Below are 21,354 nucleotides of genomic sequence, written 5' to 3' on the forward strand. Positions count from 1 at the left end.
GTACCTCATGTAGAATAACCACTTTTTAAACCCTCACAGTGACCAAAATTGCCATTTTTACAGAGTTTTGCTGACTCAAAAGCTTACATTTTGAACAATTTCAGGCACAGAAATGACTTTAAACACACCTATTTTAGTTGAAGAAGTCATAATTCACATCCAACAGTCATTTAGAGTCAAAATATTAAATGTTAAAATTTCATCCATATTGACCATTTTGGGAACGTTCGACAGGTCGTTTTTCATCAGACAATAGATTTTTTGGACTGTACCAAAAATGATTCAAAATGTCAATTGGATCGTGCCTCATGTTGAATATCCACTTTTTAAACCCTCACAGTGACAAAAATTGCCATTTTTACAGAGTTTTGCTTACCCAAAAGCTTCAATTTTGACCAATTTCAGGCACAGAAATGACTTTAAACACTCTTATTTTAGATGAAAAAGTCATAATACACATCCAACAATCATTTAGAATCAAAAGATTAAATGTTAAAATTTCATCCATGTTGACCATTTTGGGAACGTTCGACAGGTCCGGAGTCATCGTTTTCCATCAGAAAATTGATTTTTTGGACTGTACCAAAAATTATTAAAAATGCCAATTGGATCGTGCCTTATGCTGATAACCACTTTTCAAACCCTCACAGTGACCAAAATTGCCATTTTATAGAGTTTTGCTTACTCAAAAGCTTCAATTTTTACAAATTTCAGGCACAGAAATGACTTTAAACACACTTATTTTAGTTGAAAAAGTCATAATACACATCCAACAGTCATTTACAGTGAAAAAATTAAACGTTAAAATTTCATCCATATTGACCATTTGGGAACGTTCAACAGGTCCGGAGTCATCGTTTTCATAAGAAAATAGATTTTTTGGACTGTACCAAAAATTATTCAAAATGTCAATTAGATCGTGCCTCATGTTGAATAACCACTTTTTAAACCCTCACAGTGACCAAAATTGCCATTTTTTCAGAGTTTTGCTGACTCAAAACCTTCAATTTTGACCAATTTCAGGCACAGAAATGACTTTAAACACACTTATTTTAGATGAAGAAGTCATAATTCACATCCAACAGTCATTTACAGTCAAAAAACTTAAATGTTAAAATTTCATCCATATTGACCATTTTGGGAACGTTCGAAAGGTCCGGAGTCATCGTTTTTCATCAGAAAATTGATTTTTTGGACTGTACCAAAAATGATTCAAAATGTCAATTGGATTGTGCCTCATGTTGAATAACCACTTTTTAAATGCTCACAGTGACAAAAATTGCCATTTTTACAGAGTTTCGCTGACTCAAAAGCTTCAATTTTGACCAATGTCAGGCACAGAAATGACTTTAAACACACTTATTTTAAGTTGAAGAAGTCATAATACACATCCAACAGTCATTTGCTGTCAAAAAATTAAACGTTAACATTTCATCCATATTGATCATTTTGGGAACGTTCAACAGGTCCTTAGTCATCGTTTTTCATCAGAAAATTGATTTTTTTGGACTGTACCAAAAATTATTCAAAATGTCAATTGGATCGTGCCTCATGTTGAATAACCACTTTTTAAACCCTCACAGTGACCAAAATTGCCATTTTTACAGAGTTTTGCTGACTCAAAAGCTTCAATTTTGACCAATTTCAGACACAGAAAGGACTTTAAACACACTTATTTTAGTTGAAGAAGTCATAATTCACATCCAACAGTCATTTACAGTCAAAAAACTTAAATGTTAAAATTTCATCCATATTGACCATTTTGGGAACGTTCGAAAGGTCCGGAGTCATCGTTTTTCATCAGAAAATTGATTTTTTGGACTGTACCAAAAATGATTCAAAATGTCAATTGGATCGTGCCTCATGTTGAATACCCACTTTTTAAACCCTCACAGTGACCAAAATTGCCATTTTTACAGAGTTTTGCTGACTCAAAAGCTTCATTTTTGACCAATTTCAGACACAGAAAGGACTTTAAACACACTTATTTTAGTTAAAGAAGTCATAATTCACATCCAACAATCATTTAGAGTCAAAATATTAAATGTTAAAATTTCATCCATATTGACCATTTTGGGAACGTTCGACAGGTCGTTTTTCATCAGACAATAGATTTTTGGGACTGTACCAAAAATGATTCCAAATGTCATTTGGATCGTCCCTTATGTTGAATAACCACTTTTTAAACCCTCACAGTGTCCAAAATTGCCATTTTTTCTGAGTTTTGCTGACTCAAAACCTGCAATTTTGACAAATTTCAGGCACAGAAATGACTTTAAACACACTTATTTTAGTTGAAATAGTCATAATTCACATCCAACAGTCATTTACAGTCAAAAAACTTAAATGTTAAAATTTCATCCATATTGACCATTTTGAGAACGTTCGACAGGTCCGGAGTCATCATTTTTCATCAGAAAATTGATTTTTTGGACTGTACCAAAAATTATTCAAAATGTCAATTTGATCGTGCCTCATGTTGAATACCCACTTTTTAAACCCTCATAGTGACCAAAATTGCCATTTTTACAGAGTTTTACTGACTCAAAAGCTTCAATTTTGACCAATTTCAGACACAGAAAGGACTTTAAACACACTTATTTTAGTTAAAGAAGTCATAATTCACATCCAACAATCATTTAGAGTCAAAATATTAAATGTTAAAATTTCATCCATATTGACCATTTTGGGAACGTTCGACAGGTCGTTTTTCATCAGACAATAGATTTTTTGGACTGTACCAAAAATGATTCCAAATGTCATTTGGATCGTCCCTTATGTTGAATAACCAGTTTTTAAACCCTCACAGTGTCCAAAATTGCCATTTTTACAAGAGTTTTGCTTACTCAAAAGCTGCAATTTTGACAAATTTCAGGCACAGAAATGACTTTAAACACACTTATTTTAGTTGAAATAGTCATAATTCACATCCAACAGTCATTTACAGTCAAAAAATGCAATGCTAAAATTTCATCCATATTGACCATTTTGGGAACGTTCGACAGGTCAGAAAATTGATTTTTTTGGACTGTACGAGAAATTATTCAAAATGTCAATTGGATCGTGCCTCATGTTGAATAACCACTTTTTAAACCCTCACAGTGACCAAAATTGCCATTTTTTCAGAGTTTTGCTGACTCAAAACCTTCAATTTTGACCAATTTCAGGCACAGAAATGACTTTAAACACACTTATTTTAGTTGAAGAAGTCATAATTCACATCCAACAGTCATTTACAGTCAAAAAACTTAAATGTTAAAATTTCATCCATATTGACCATTTTGGGAACGTTCGAAAGGTCCGGAGTCATCGTTTTTCATCAGAAAATTGATTTTTTGGACTGTACCAAAAATGATTCAAAATGTCAATTGGATTGTGCCTCATGTTGAATAACCACTTTTTAAATGCTCACAGTGACAAAAATTGCCATTTTTACAGAGTTTTGCTGACTCAAAAGCTTCAATTTTGACCAATTTCAGGCACAGAAATGACTTTAAACACACTTATTTTAAGTTGAAGAAGTCATAATACACATCCAACAGTCATTTGCTCTCAAAAAATTAAACGTTAACATTTCATCCATATTGATCATTTTGGGAACGTTCAACAGGTCCTTAGTCATCGTTTTTCATCAGAAAATTTATTTTTTGGACTGTACCAAAAATTATTCAAAATGTCAATTGGATCGTGCCTCATGTTGAATAACCACTTTTTAAACCCTCACAGTGACCAAAATTGCCATTTTTACAGAGTTTTGCTGACTCAAAAGCTTCAATTTTGACCAATTTCAGGCACAGAAATGACTTTAAACACACTTATTTTAAGTTGAAGAAGTCATAATTCACATCCAACAGTCATTTAGAGTCAAAATATTAAATGTTAAAATTTCATTCATATTGACCATTTTGGGAACGTTCGACAGGCCCGGAGTCATCGTTTTTCATCAGAAAATTGATTTTTTGGACTGTACCCAAAATGATTCAAAATGTCAATTGGATCGTGCCTCATGTTGAATATCCACTTTTTAAACCCTCACACTGACAAAAATTGCCATTTTTACAGAGTTTTGCTTACTCAAAAGCTTCAATTTTGACCAATATCAGGCACAGAAATGACTTTAAACACTCTTATTTTAGATGAAAAAGTCATAATACACATCCAACAATCATTTAGAGTCAAAAGATTAAATGTTAAAATTTCATCCATATTGACCATTTTGGGAACGTTCGACAGGTCCGGAGTCATCGTTTTCATAAGAAAATTGATTTTTTGGACTGTACCAAAAATTATTAAAAATGTCAATTGGATCGTGCCTCATGTTGAATACCCACTTTTTAAACCCTCACAGTGACCAAAATTGCCATTTTTACAGAGTTTTGCTGACTCAAAAGCTTCATTTTTGACCAATTTCAGACACAGAAAGAACTTTAAACACACTTATTTTAGTTAAAGAAGTCATAATTCACATCCAACAATCATTTAGAGTCAAAATATTAAATGTTAAAATTTCATCCATATTGACTATTTTGGGAACGTTCGAAAGGTCCGGAGTCATCGTTTTTCATCAGAAAATTGATTTTTTGGACTGTACCAAAAATTATTAAAAATGCCAATTGGATCGTGCCTTATGCTGAATAACCACTTTTCAAACCCTCACAGTGACCAAAATTGCCATTTTTATAGAGTTTTGCTTACTCAAAAGCTTCAATTTTTACAAATTTCAGGCACAGAAATGACTTTAAACACACTTATTTTAGTTGAAAAAGTCATAATACACATCCAACAGTCATTTACAGTGAAAAAATTAAACGTTAAAATTTCATCCATATTGACCATTTTGGGAACGTTCAACAGGTCCGGAGTCATCGTTTTTCATAAGAAAATAGATTTTTTGGACTGTACCAAAAATTATTAAATATGTCAATTGGATCGTGCCTCATGTTGAATACCCACTTTTTAAACCCTCACAGTGACCAAAATTGACATTTTTACAGAGTTTTGCTGACTCAAAAGCTTACATTTTGACCAATTTCAGGCACAGAAATGACTTTAAACACACCTATTTTAGTTGAAGAAGTCATAATTCACATCCAACAGTCATTTAGAGTCAAAATATTAAATGTTAAAATTTCATCCATATTGACCATTTTGGGAACGTTCGACAGGTCCGGAGTCATCGTTTTTCATCAGAAAATTGATTTTTTGGACTGTTCAAAAAATTATTCAAAATGTCAATTAGATCGTGCCTCATGTTGAATAACCACTTTTTAAACCCTCACAGTGACCAAAATTGCCATTTTTACAGAGTTTTGCTGACTCAAAAGCTTCATTTTTGACCAATTTCAGACACAGAAAGAACTTTAAACACACTTATTTTAGTTAAAGAAGTCATAATTCACATCCAACAATCATTTAGAGTCAAAATATTAAATGTTAAAATTTCATCCATATTGACTATTTTGGGAACGTTCGAAAGGTCCGGAGTCATCGTTTTTCATCAGAAAATTGATTTTTTGGACTGTACCAAAAATTATTAAAAATGCCAATTGGATCGTGCCTTATGCTGAATAACCACTTTTCAAACCCTCACAGTGACCAAAATTGCCATTTTTATAGAGTTTTGCTTACTCAAAAGCTTCAATTTTTACAAATTTCAGGCACAGAAATGACTTTAAACACACTTATTTTAGTTGAAAAAGTCATAATACACATCCAACAGTCATTTACAGTGAAAAAATTAAACGTTAAAATTTCATCCATATTGACCATTTTGGGAACGTTCAACAGGTCCGGAGTCATCGTTTTTCATAAGAAAATAGATTTTTTGGACTGTACCAAAAATTATTAAATATGTCAATTGGATCGTGCCTCATGTTGAATACCCACTTTTTAAACCCTCACAGTGACCAAAATTGACATTTTTACAGAGTTTTGCTGACTCAAAAGCTTACATTTTGACCAATTTCAGGCACAGAAATGACTTTAAACACACCTATTTTAGTTGAAGAAGTCATAATTCACATCCAACAGTCATTTAGAGTCAAAATATTAAATGTTAAAATTTCATCCATATTGACCATTTTGGGAACGTTCGACAGGTCCGGAGTCATCGTTTTTCATCAGAAAATTGATTTTTTGGACTGTTCAAAAAATTATTCAAAATGTCAATTAGATCGTGCCTCATGTTGAATAACCACTTTTTAAACCCTCACAGTGACCAAAATTGCCATTTTTACAGAGTTTTGCTGACTCAAAAGCTTCAGTTTTGACCAATTTCAGGCACAGAAATGACTTTAAACACACTTATTTTAGTTGAAGAAGTCATAATTCACATCCAACAGTCATTTACAGTCAAAAAACTTAAATGTTTAAATTTCATCCATATTGACCATTTTGGGAACGTTCGAAAGGTCCGGAGTCATCGTTTTTCATCAGAAAATTGATTTTTTGGACTGTACCAAAAATGATTCAAAATGTCAATTGGATCGTGCCTCATGTTGAATACCCACTTTTTAAACCCTCACAGTGACCAAAATTGCCATTTTTACAGAGTTTTGCTGACTCAAAAGCTTCATTTTTGACCAATTTCAGACACAGAAAGGACTTTAAACACACTTATTTTAGTTGAAGAAGTCATAATTCACATCCAACAATCATTTAGAGTCAAAATATTAAATGTTAAAATTTCATCCATATTGACCATTTTGGGAACGTTCGACAGGTCGTTTTTCATCAGACAATAGATTTTTGGGACTGTACCAAAAATGATTCCAAATGTCATTTGGATCGTCCCTTATGTTGAATAACCACTTTTTAAACCCTCACAGTGGCCGAAATTGCCATTTTTTCTGAGTTTTGCTGACTCAAAACCTGCAATTTTGACAAATTTCAGGCACAGAAATGACTTTAAACACACTTATTTTAGTTGAAATAGTCATAATTCACATCCAACAATCATTTACAGTCAAAAAACTTAAATGTTAAAATTTCATCCATATTGACCATTTTGAGAACGTTCGACAGGTCCGGAGTCATCATTTTTCATCAGAAAATAGATTTTTTGGACTGTACCAAAAATTATTCAAAATGTCAATTTGATCGTGCCTCATGTTGAATACCCACTTTTTAAACCCTCATAGTGACCAAAATTGCCATTTTTACAGAGTTTTACTGACTCAAAAGCTTCAATTTTGACCAATTTCAGACACAGAAAGGACTTTAAACACACTTATTTTAGTTAAAGAAGTCATAATTCACATCCAACAATCATTTAGAGTCAAAATATTAAATGTTAAAATTTCATCCATATTGACCATTTTGGGAACGTTCGACAGGTCGTTTTTCATCAGACAATAGATTTTTTGGACTGTACCAAAAATGATTCCAAATGTCATTTGGATCGTCCCTTATGTTGAATAACCACTTTTTAAACCCTCACAGTGTCCAAAATTGCCATTTTTACTAGAGTTTTGCTTACTCAAAAGCTGCAATTTTGACAAATTTCAGGCACAGAAATGACTTTAAACACACTTATTTTAGTTGAAATAGTCATAATTCACATCCAACAGTCATTTACAGTCAAAAAATGCAATGCTAAAATTTCATCCATATTGACCATTTTGGGAACGTTCGACAGGTCCGGAGTCATCGTTTTTCATCAGAAAATTGATTTTTTGGACTGTACGAGAAATTATTCAAAATGTCAATTGGATCGTGCCTCATGTTGAATAACCACTTTTTAAACCCTCACAGTGACCAAAATTGCCATTTTTTCAGAGATTTGCTGACTCAAAACCTTCAATTTTGACCAATTTCAGGCACAGCAATGACTTTAAACACACTTATTTTAGTTGAAGAAGTCATAATTCACATCCAACAGTCATTTACAGTCAAAAAACTTAAATGTTAAAATTTCATCCATATTGACCATTTTGGGAACGTTCGAAAGGTCCGGAGTCATCGTTTTTCATCAGAAAATTGATTTTTTGGACTGTACCAAAAATGATTCAAAATGTCAATTGGATTGTGCCTCATGTTGAATAACCACTTTTTAAATGCTCACAGTGACAAAAATTGCCATTTTTACAGAGTTTTGCTGACTCAAAAGCTTCAATTTTGACCAATTTCAGGCACAGAAATGACTTTAAACACACTTATTTTAAGTTGAAGAAGTCATAATTCACATCCAACAGTCATTTAGAGTCAAAATATTAAATGTTAAAATTTCATCCATATTGACCATTTTGGGAACGTTCGACAGGCCCGGAGTCATCGTTTTTCATCAGAAAATAGATTTGTTGGACTGTACCAAAAATGATTCAAAATGTCAATTGGATCGTACCTCATGTAGAATAACCACTTTTTAAACCCTCACAGTGACCAAAATTGCCATTTTTACAGAGTTTTGCTGACTCAAAAGCTTACATTTTGAACAATTTCAGGCACAGAAATGACTTTAAACACACCTATTTTAGTTGAAGAAGTCATAATTCACATCCAACAGTCATTTAGAGTCAAAATATTAAATGTTAAAATTTCATCCATATTGACCATTTTGGGAACGTTCGACAGGTCGTTTTTCATCAGACAATAGATTTTTTGGACTGTACCAAAAATGATTCAAAATGTCATTTGGATCGTCCCTCATGTTGAATAACCACTTTTTAAACCCTCACAGTGACCAAAATTGCCATTTTTACAGAGTTTTGCTGACTCAAAAGCTTCAATTTTGACCAATTTCAGGCACAGAAATGACTTTAAACACACTTATTTTAGTTGAAGAAGTCATAATTCACATCCAACAGTCATTTACAGTCAAAAAACTTAAATGTTAAAATTTCATCCATATTGACCATTTTGGGAACGTTCGAAAGGTCCGGAGTCATCGTTTTTCATCAGAAAATTGATTTTTTGGACTGTACCAAAAATGATTCAAAATGTCAATTGGATCGTGCCTCATGTTGAATACCCACTTTTTAAACCCTCACAGTGACCAAAATTGCCATTTTTACAGAGTTTTGCTGACTCAAAAGCTTCATTTTTGACCAATTTCAGACACAGAAAGGACTTTAAACACACTTATTTTAGTTAAAGAAGTCATAATTCACATCCAACAATCATTTAGAGTCAAAATATTAAATGTTAAAATTTCATCCATATTGACCATTTTGGGAACGTTCGACAGGTCGTTTTTCATCAGACAATAGATTTTTGGGACTGTACCAAAAATGATTCCAAATGTCATTTGGATCGTCCCTTATGTTGAATAACCACTTTTTAAACCCTCACAGTGTCCAAAATTGCCATTTTTTCAGAGTTTTGCTGACTCAAAACCTGCAATTTTGACAAATTTCAGGCACAGAAATGACTTTAAACACACTTATTTTAGTTGAAATAGTCATAATTCACATCCAACAGTCATTTACAGTCAAAAAACTTAAATGTTAAAATTTCATCCATATTGACCATTTTTAGAACGTTCGACAGGTCCGGAGTCATCATTTTTCATCAGAAAATTGATTTTTTGGACTGTACCAAAAATTATTCAAAATGTCAATTTGATCGTGCCTCATGTTGAATACCCACTTTTTAAACCCTCATAGTGACCAAAATTGCCATTTTTACAGAGTTTTACTGACTCAAAAGCTTCAATTTTGACCAATTTCAGACACAGAAAGGACTTTAAACACACTTATTTTAGTTAAAGAAGTCATAATTCACATCCAACAATCATTTAGAGTCAAAATATTAAAGGTTAAAATTTCATCCATATTGACCATTTTGGGAACGTTCGACAGGTCGTTTTTCATCAGACAATAGATTTTTTGGACTGTACCAAAAATGATTCCAAATGTCATTTGGATCGTCCCTTATGTTGAATAACCACTTTTTAAACCCTCACAGTGTCCAAAATTGCCATTTTTACAAGAGTTTTGCTTACTCAAAAGCTGCAATTTTGACAAATTTCAGGCACAGAAATGACTTTAAACACACTTATTTTAGTTGAAATAGTCATAATTCACATCCAACAGTCATTTACAGTCAAAAAATGCAATGCTAAAATTTCATCCATATTGACCATTTTGGGAACGTTCGACAGGTCCGGAGTCATCGTTTTTCATCAGAAAATTGATTTTTTGGACTGTACGAGAAATTATTCAAAATGTCAATTGGATCGTGCCTCATGTTGAATAACCACTTTTTAAACCCTCACAGTGACCAAAATTGCCATTTTTTCAGAGTTTTGCTAACTCAAAACCTTCAATTTTGACCAATTTCAGGCACAGAAATGACTTTAAACACACTTATTTTAGTTGAAGAAGTCATAATTCACATCCAACAGTCATTTACAGTCAAAAAACTTAAATGTTAAAATTTCATCCATATTGACCATTTTGGGAACGTTCGAAAGGTCCGGAGTCATCGTTTTTCATCAGAAAATTGATTTTTTGGACTGTACCAAAAATTATTCAAAATGTCAATTGGATCGTGCCTCATGTTGAATAACCACTTTTTAAACCCTCACAGTGACCAAAATTGCCATTTTTACAGAGTTTTGCTGACTCAAAAGCTTCAATTTTGACCAATTTAAGGCACAGAAATGACTTTAAACACACTTATTTTAAGTTGAAGAAGTCATAATTCACATCCAACAGTCATTTAGAGTCAAAATATTAAATGTTAAAATTTCATCCATATTGACCATTTTGGGAACGTTCGACAGGCCCGGAGTCATCGTTTTTCATCAGAAAATAGATTTTTTGGACTGTACCAAAAATGATTTAAAATGTCAATTGGATCGTACCTCATGTAGAATAACCACTTTTTAAACCCTCACAGTGACCAAAATTGCCATTTTTACAGAGTTTTGCTGACTCAAAAGCTTACATTTGGACCAATTTCAGGCACAGAAATGACTTTAAACACACCTATTTTAGTTGAAGAAGTCATAATTCACATCCAACAGTCATTTAGAGTCAAAATATTAAATGTTAAAATTTCATCCATATTGACCATTTTGGGAACGTTCGACAGGTTGTTTTTCATCAGACAATAGATTTTTTGGACTGTACCAAAAATGATTCAAAATGTCATTTGGATCGTCCCTCATATTGAATAACCACTTTTTAAACCCTCACAGTGTCCAAAATTGCCATTTTTACAAGAGTTTTGCTTACTCAAAAGCTGAAATTTTTACAAATTTCAGGCACAGAAATGACTTTAAACACACTTATTTTAGTTGAAAAAGTCATAATTCACATCCAACAGTCATTTACAGTCTAAAAATGCAATGCTAAAATTTCATCCATATTGACCATTTTGGGAACGTTCGACAGGTCCAGAGTTATCGTTTTTCATCAGAAAATTGATTTTTTGGACTGTACCAGAAATTCTTCAAAATGTCAATTGGATCGTGCCTCATGTTGAATAACCACTTTTTAAACCCTCACAGTGACCGAAATTGCCATTTTTACAGAGTTTTGCTGACTCAAAAGCTTCAATTTTGACCAATTTCAGGCACAGAAATGACTTTAAACACACTTATTTTAGTTGAAGAAGTCATAATTCACATCCAACAGTCATTTACAGACAAAAAACGTAAATGTTAAAATGTCATCCATATTGACCATTTTGGGAACGTTCGACAGGTCCGGAGTCATCGTTTTTCATCAGAAAATTGATTTTTTGGACTGTACCAAAAATGATTCAAAATGTCAATTGGATCGTGCCTCATGTTGAATACCCACTTTTTAAACGCTCACAGTGACCAAAATTGGCATTTTTACAGAGTTTTGCTGACTCAAAAGCTTCAATTTTGACCAATTTCAGACACAGAAAGGACTTTAAACACACTTATTTTAGTTAAAGAAGTCATAATTCACATCCAACAATCATTTAGAGTCAAAATATTAAATGTTAAAATTTCATCCATATTGACCATTTTGGGAACGTTCGACAGGTCGTTTTTCATCAGACAATAGATTTTTTGGACTGTACCAAAAATGATTCAAAATGTCATTTGGATCGTCCCTCATATTGAATAACCACTTTTTAAACCCTCACAGTGTCCAAAATTGCCATTTTTACAAGAGTTTTGCTTACTCAAAAGCTGAAATTTTTACAAATTTCAGGCACAGAAATGACTTTAAACACACTTATTTTAGTTGAAAAAGTCATAATTCACATCCAACAGTCATTTACAGTCAAAAAATGCAATGCTAAAATTTCATCCATATTGACCATTTTGGGAACGTTCGACAGGTCCAGAGTTATCGTTTTTCATCAGAAAATTGATTTTTTGGACTGTACCAGAAATTCTTCAAAATGTCAATTGGATCGTGCCTCATGTTGAATAACCACTTTTTAAACCCTCACAGTGACCAAAATTGCCGTTTTTACAGAGTTTTGCTGACTCAAAAGCTTCAATTTTGACCAATTTCAGGCACAGAAATCACTTTAAACACACTTATTTTAGTTGAAGAAGTCATAATTCACATCCAACAGTCATTTACAGTCAAAAAACTTAAATGTTAAAATTTCATCCATATTGACCATTTTGGGAACGTTCGAAAGGTCCGGAGTCATCGTTTTTCATCAGAAAATTGATTTTTTGGACTGTACCCAAAATGATTCAAAATGTCAATTGGATCGTGCCTCATGTTGAATATCCACTTTTTAAACCCTCACACTGACAAAAATTGCCATTTTTACAGAGTTTTGCTTACTCAAAAGCTTCAATTTTGACCAATATCAGGCACAGAAATGACTTTAAACATTCTTATTTTAGATGAAAAAGTCATAATACACATCCAACAATCATTTAGAGTCAAAAGATTAAATGTTAAAATTTCATCCATATTGACCATTTTGGGAACGTTCGACAGGTCCGGAGTCATCGTTTTCATAAGAAAATTGATTTTTTGGACTGTACCAAAAATTATTAAAAATGTCAATTGGATCGTGCCTCATGTTGAATACCCACTTTTTAAACCCTCACAGTGACCAAAATTGCCATTTTTACAGAGTTTTGCTGACTCAAAAGCTTCATTTTTGACCAATTTCAGACACAGAAAGGACTTTAAACACACTTATTTTAGTTAAAGAAGTCATAATTCACATCCAACAATCATTTAGAGTCAAAATATTAAATGTTAAAATTTCATCCATATTGACTATTTTGGGAACGTTCGAAAGGTCCGGAGTCATCGTTTTTCATCAGAAAATTGATTTTTTGGGCTGTTCAAAAAATTATTCAAAATGTCAATTAGATCGTGCCTCATGTTGAATAACCACTTTTTAAACCCTCACAGTGACCAAAATTGCCATTTTTTCAGAGGTTTGCTGACTCAAAACCTTCAATTTTGACCAATTTCAGGCACAGAAATGACTTTAAACACACTTATTTTAGATGAAGAAGTCATAATTCACATCCAACAGTCATTTACAATCAAAAAACTTAAATGTTAAAATTTCATCCATATTGACCATTTTGGGAACGTTCGAAAGGTCCGGAGTCATCGTTTTTCATCAGAAAATTGATTTTTTGGACTGTACCAAAAATGATTCAAAATGTCAATTGGATTGTGCCTCATGTTGAATAACCACTTTTTAAATGCTCACAGTGACAAAAATTGCCATTTTTACAGAGTTTCGCTGACTCAAAAGCTTCAATTTTGACCAATGTCAGGCACAGAAATGACTTTAAACACACTTATTTTAAGTTGAAGAAGTCATAATACACATCCAACAGTCATTTGCTGTCAAAAAATTAAACGTTAACATTTCATCCATATTGATCATTTTGGGAACGTTCAACAGGTCCTTAGTCATCGTTTTTCATCAGAAAATTGATTTTTTGGACTGTACCAAAAATTATTCAAAATGTCAATTGGATCGTGCCTCATGTTGAATAACCACTTTTTAAACCCTCACAGTGACCAAAATTGCCATTTTTACAGAGTTTTGCTGACTCAAAAGCTTCAATTTTGACCAATTTCAGACACAGAAAGAACTTTAAACACACTTATTTTAGTTAAAGCAGTCATAATTCACATCCAACAATCATTTAGAGTCAAAAGATTAAATGTTAAAATTTCATCCGTATTGACCATTTTGGGAACGTTCGACAGGTCCGGAGTCATCGTTTTCCATCAGAAAATTGATTTTTTGGACTGTACCAAAAATTATTAAAAATGCCAATTGGATCGTGCCTTATGCTGAATAACCACTTTTCAAACCCTCACAGTGACCAAAATTGCCATTTTTATAGAGTTTTGCTTACTCAAAAGCTTCAATTTTTACAAATTTCAGGCACAGAAATGACTTTAAACACACTTATTTTAGTTGAAAAAGTCATAATACACATCCAACAGTCATTTACAGTGAAAAAATTAAACGTTAAAATTTCATCCATATTGACCATTTTGGGAACGTTCAACAGGTCCGGAGTCATCGTTTTTCATAAGAAAATAGATTTTTTGGACTGTACCAAAAATTATTAAATATGTCAATTGGATCGTGCCTCATGTTGAATACCCACTTTTTAAACCCTCACAGTGACCAAAATTGCCATTTTTACAGAGTTTTGCTGACTCAAAAGCTTACATTTTGACCAATTTCAGGCACAGAAATGACTTTAAACACACCTATTTTAGTTGAAGAAGTCATAATTCACATCCAACAGTCATTTACAGTCAAAAAACTTAAATGTTTAAATTTCATCCATATTGACCATTTTGGGAACGTTCGAAAGGTCCGGAGTCATCGTTTTTCATCAGAAAATTGATTTTTTGGACTGTACCAAAAATGATTCAAAATGTCAATTGGATCGTGCCTCATGTTGAATACCCACTTTTTAAACCCTCACAGTGACCAAAATTGCCATTTTTACAGAGTTTTGCTGACTCAAAAGCTTCATTTTTGACCAATTTCAGACACAGAAAGGACTTTAAACACACTTATTTTAGTTGAAGAAGTCATAATTCACATCCAACAATCATTTAGAGTCAAAATATTAAATGTTAAAATTTCATCCATATTGACCATTTTGGGAACGTTCGACAGGTCGTTTTTCATCAGACAATAGATTTTTGGGACTGTACCAAAAATGATTCCAAATGTCATTTGGATCGTCCCTTATGTTGAATAACCACTTTTTAAACCCTCACAGTGTCCAAAATTGCCATTTTTTCTGAGTTTTGCTGACTCAAAACCTGCAATTTTGACAAATTTCAGGCACAGAAATGACTTTAAACACACTTATTTTAGTTGAAATAGTCATAATTCACATCCAACAATCATTTACAGTCAAAAAACTTAAATGTTAAAATTTCATCCATATTGACCATTTTGAGAACGTTCGACAGGTCCGGAGTCATCATTTTTCATCAGAAAATTGATTTTTTGGACTGTACCAAAAATTATTCAAAATGTCAATTTGATCGTGCCTCATGTTGAATACCCACTTTTTAAACCCTCATAGTGACCAAAATTGCCATTTTTACAGAGTTTTACTGACTCAAAAGCTTCAATTTTGACCAATTTCAGACACAGAAAGGACTTTAAACACACTTATTTTAGTTAAAGAAGTCATAATTCACATCCAACAATCATTTAGAGTCAAAATATTAAATGTTAAAATTTCATCCATATTGACCATTTTGGGAACGTTCGACAGGTCGTTTTTCATCAGACAATAGATTTTTTGGACTGTACCAAAAATGATTCCAAATGTCATTTGGATCGTCCCTTATGTTGAATAACCACTTTTTAAACCCTCACAGTGTCCAAAATTGCAATTTTTACTAGAGTTTTGCTTACTCAAAAGCTGCAATTTTGACAAATTTCAGGCACAGAAATGACTTTAAACACACTTATTTTAGTTGAAATAGTCATAATTCACATCCAACAGTCATTTACAGTCAAAAAATGCAATGCTAAAATTTCATCCATATTGACCATTTTGGGAACGTTCGACAGGTCCGGAGTCATCGTTTTTCATCAGAAAATTGATTTTTTGGACTGTACGAGAAATTATTCAAAATGTCAATTGGATCGTGCCTCATGTTGAATAACCACTTTTTAAACCCTCACAGTGACCAAAATTGCCATTTTTTCAGAGTTTTGCTGACTTAAAACCTTCAATTTTGACCAATTTCAGGCACAGCAATGACTTTAAACACACTTATTTTAGTTGAAGAAGTCATAATTCACATCCAACAGTCATTTACAGTCAAAAAACTTAAATGTTAAAATTTCATCCATATTGACCATTTTGGGAACGTTCGAAAGGTCCGGAGTCATCGTTTTTCATCAGAAAATTGATTTTTTTGGACTGTACCAAAAATGATTCAAAATGTCAATTGGATTGTGCCTCATGTTGAATAACCACTTTTTAAATGCTCACAGTGACAAAAATTGCCATTTTTACAGAGTTTTGCTGACTCAAAAGCTTCAATTTTGACCAATTTCAGGCACAGAAATGACTTTAAACACACTTATTTTAAGTTGAAGAAGTCATAATACACATCCAACAGTCATTTGCTGTCAAAAAATTAAACGTTAACATTTCATCCATATTGATCATTTTGGGAACGTTCAACAGGTCCTTAGTCATCGTTTTTCATCAGAAAATTGATTTTTTGGACTGTACCAAAAATTATTCAAAATGTCAATTGGATCGTGCCTCATGTTGAATAACCACTTTTTAAACCCTCACAGTGACCAAAATTGCCATTTTTACAGAGTTTTGCTGACTCAAAAGCTTCAATTTTGACCAATTTCAGGCACAGAAATGACTTTAAACACACTTATTTTAAGTTGAAGAAGTCATAATTCACATCCAACAGTCATTTAGAGTCAAAATATTAAATGTTAAAATTTCATCCATATTGACCATTTTGGGAACGTTCGACAGGCCCGGAGTCATCGTTTTTCATCAGAAAATAGATTTGTTGGACTGTACCAAAAATGATTCAAAATGTCAATTGGATCGTACCTCATGTAGAATAACCACTTTTTAAACCCTCACAGTGACCAAAATTGCCATTTTTACAGAGTTTTGCTGACTCAAAAGCTTACATTTTGAACAATTTCAGGCACAGAAATGACTTTAAACAAACCTATTTTAGTTGAAGAAGTCATAATTCACATCCAACAGTCATTTAGAGTCAAAATATTAAATGTTAAAATTTCATCCATATTGACCATTTTGGGAACGTTCGACAGGTCGTTTTTCATCAGACAATAGATTTTTTGGACTGTACCAAAAATGATTCAAAATGTCATTTGGATCGTCCCTCATGTTGAATAACCACTTTTTAAACCCTCACAGTGTCCAAAATTGCCATTTTTACAAGAGTTTTGCTTACTCAAAAGTCAGGCACAGAAATGACTTTAAACACACTTATTTTAGTTGAAAAAGTCATAATTCACATCCAACAGTCATTTAGAGTCAAAAAATGAAATGTTAAAATTTCATCCATATTGACCATTTTGGGAACGTTCGACAGGTCCGGAGTCATCGTTTTTCATCAGAAAATTGATTTTTTGGACTCTACGAGAAATTATTCAAAATGTCAATTGGATCGTGCCTCATGTTGAATAACCACTTTTTAAACCCTCACAGTGACTAAAATTGCCATTTTTACAGAGTTTTGCTGACTCAAAAGCTTCAATTTTGACCAATTTCAGGCACAGAAATGACTTTAAACACACTTATTTTAGTTGAAGAAGTCATAATTCACATCCAACAGTCATTTACAGTCAAAAAACTTAAATGTTAAAATTTCATCCATATTGACCATTTTGGGAACGTTCGAAAGGTCCGGAGTCATCGTTTTTCATCAGAAAATTGATTTTTTGGACTGTACCAAAAATGATTCAAAATGTCAATTGGATCGTGCCTCATGTTGAATACCCACTTTTTAAACCCTCACAGTGACCAAAATTGCCATTTTTACAGAGTTTTGCTGACTCAAAAGCTTCATTTTTGACCAATTTCAGACACAGAAAGGACTTTAAACACACTTATTTTAGTTAAAGAAGTCATAATTCACATCCAACAATCATTTAGAGTCAAAATATTAAATGTTAAAATTTCATCCATATTGACCATTTTGGGAACGTTCGACAGGTCGTTTTTCATCAGACAATAGATTTTTGGGACTGTACCAAAAATGATTCCAAATGTCATTTGGATCGTCCCTTATGTTGAATAACCACTTTTTAAACCCTCACAGTGTCCAAAATTGCCATTTTTTCAGAGTTTTGCTGACTCAAAACCTGCAATTTTGACAAATTTCAGGCACAGAAATGACTTTAAACACACTTATTTTAGTTGAAATAGTCATAATTCACATCCAACAGTCATTTACAGTCAAAAAACTTAAATGTTAAAATTTCATCCATATTGACCATTTTTAGAACGTTCGACAGGTCCGGAGTCATCATTTTTCATCAGAAAATTGATTTTTTGGACTGTACCAAAAATTATTCAAAATGTCAATTTGATCGTGCCTCATGTTGAATACCCACTTTTTAAACCCTCATAGTGACCAAAATTGCCATTTTTACAGAGTTTTACTGACTCAAAAGCTTCAATTTTGACCAATTTCAGACACAGAAAGGACTTTAAACACACTTATTTTAGTTAAAGAAGTCATAATTCACATCCAACAATCATTTAGAGTCAAAATATTAAAGGTTAAAATTTCATCCATATTGACCATTTTGGGAACGTTCGACAGGTCGTTTTTCATCAGACAATAGATTTTTTGGACTGTACCAAAAATGATTCCAAATGTCATTTGGATCGTCCCTTATGTTGAATAACCACTTTTTAAACCCTCACAGTGTCCAAAATTGCCATTTTTACAAGAGTTTTGCTTACTCAAAAGCTGCAATTTTGACAAATTTCAGGCACAGAAATGACTTTAAACACACTTACTTTAGTTGAAATAGTCATAATTCACATCCAACAGTCATTTACAGTCAAAAAATGCAATGCTAAAATTTCATCCATATTGACCATTTTGGGAACGTTCGACAGGTCCGGAGTCATCGTTTTTCATCAGAAAATTGATTTTTTGGACTGTACGAGAAATTATTCAAAATGTCAATTGGATCGTGCCTCATGTTGAATAACCACTTTTTAAACCCTCACAGTGACCAAAATTGCCATTTTTTCAGAGTTTTGCTAACTCAAAACCTTCAATTTTGACCAATTTCAGGCACAGAAATGACTTTAAACACACTTATTTTAGTTGAAGAAGTCATAATTCACATCCAACAGTCATTTACAGTCAAAAAACTTAAATGTTAAAATTTCATCCATATTGACCATTTTGGGAACGTTCGAAAGGTCCGGAGTCATCGTTTTTCATCAGAAAATTGATTTTTTGGACTGTACCAAAAATGATTCAAAATGTCAATTGGATTGTGCCTCATGTTGAATAACCACTTTTTAAATGCTCACAGTGACAAAAATTGCCATTTTTACAGAGTTTCGCTGACTCAAAAGCTTCAATTTTGACCAATTTCAGGCACAGAAATGACTTTAAACACACTTATTTTAAGTTGAAGAAGTCATAATACACATCCAACAGTCATTTGCTGTCAAAAAATTAAACGTTAACATTTCATCCATATTGATCATTTTGGGAACGTTCAACAGGTCCTTAGTCATCGTTTTTCATCAGAAAATTGATTTTTTGGACTGTACCAAAAATTATTCAAAATGTCAATTGGATCGTGCCTCATGTTGAATAACCACTTTTTAAACCCTCACAGTGACCAAAATTGCCATTTTTACAGAGTTTTGCTGACTCAAAAGCTTCAATTTTGACCAATTTAAGGCACAGAAATGACTTTAAACACACTTATTTTAAGTTGAAGAAGTCATAATTCACATCCAACAGTCATTTAGAGTCAAAATATTAAATGTTAAAATTTCATCCATATTGACCATTTTGGGAACGTTCGACAGGCCCGGAGTCATCGTTTTTCATCAGAAAATAGATTTTTTGGACTGTACCAAAAATGATTTAAAATGTCAATTGGATCGTACCTCATGTAGAATAACCACTTTTTAAACCCTCACAGTGACCAAAATTGCCATTTTTACAGAGTTTTGCTGACTCAAAAGCTTACATTTTGACCAATTTCAGGCACAGAAATGACTTTAAACACACCTATTTTAGTTGAAGAAGTCATAATTCACATCCAACAGTCATTTAGAGTCAAAATATTAAATGTTAAAATTTCATCCATATTGACCATTTTGGGAACGTTCGACAGGTCGTTTTTCATCAGACAATAGATTTTTTGGACTGTACCAAAAATGATTCAAAATGTCATTTGGATCGTCCCTCATATTGAATAACCACTTTTTAAACCCTCACAGTGACCAAAATTGCCATTTTTACAGAGTTTTGCTGACTCAAAAGCTTCAATTTTGACCAATTTCAGGCACAGAAATGACTTTAAACACACTTATTTTAGTTGAAGAAGTCATAATTCACATCCAACAGTCATTTACAGACAAAAAACGTAAATGTTAAAATGTCATCCATATTGACCATTTTGGGAACGTTCGACAGGTCCGGAGTCATCGTTTTTCATCAGAAAATTGATTTTTTGGACTGTACCAAAAATGATTCAAAATGTCAATTGGATCGTGCCTCATGTTGAATACCCACTTTTTAAACCCTCACAGTGACCAAAATTGGCATTTTTACAGAGTTTTGCTGACTCAAAAGCTTCAATTTTGACCAATTTCAGACACAGAAAGGACTTTAAACACACTTATTTTAGTTAAAGAAGTCATAATTCACATCCAACAATCATTTAGAGTCAAAATATTAAATGTTAAAATTTCATCCATATTGACCATTTTGGGAACGTTCGACAGGTCGTTTTTCATCAGACAATAGATTTTTTAAACTGCACCAAAAATGATTCCAAATGTCATTTGGATCGTCCCTTACGTTGAATAACCTCTTTTTAAACCCTCACAGTGTCCAAAATTGCCATTTTTACAAGAGTTTTGCTGACTCAAAAGCTTCAATTTTGACCAATTTAAGGCACAGAAATGACTTTAAACACACTTATTTTAAGTTGAAGAAGTCATAATTCACATCCAACAGTCATTTAGAGTCAAAATATTAAATGTTAAAATTTCATCCATATTGACCATTTTGGGAACGTTCGACAGGTCGTTTTTCATCAGACAATAGATTTTTTGGACTGTACCAAAAATGATTCAAAATGTCATTTGGATCGTCCCTCATATTGAATAACCACTTTTTAAACCCTCACAGTGTCCAAAATTGCCATTTTTACAAGAGTTTTGCTTAC

This window comes from Lissotriton helveticus, chromosome 8 (genome assembly GCF_964261635.1).
Source record: "Lissotriton helveticus chromosome 8, aLisHel1.1, whole genome shotgun sequence".
NCBI classification, from domain to species: Eukaryota; Metazoa; Chordata; class Amphibia; order Caudata; family Salamandridae; genus Lissotriton; species Lissotriton helveticus.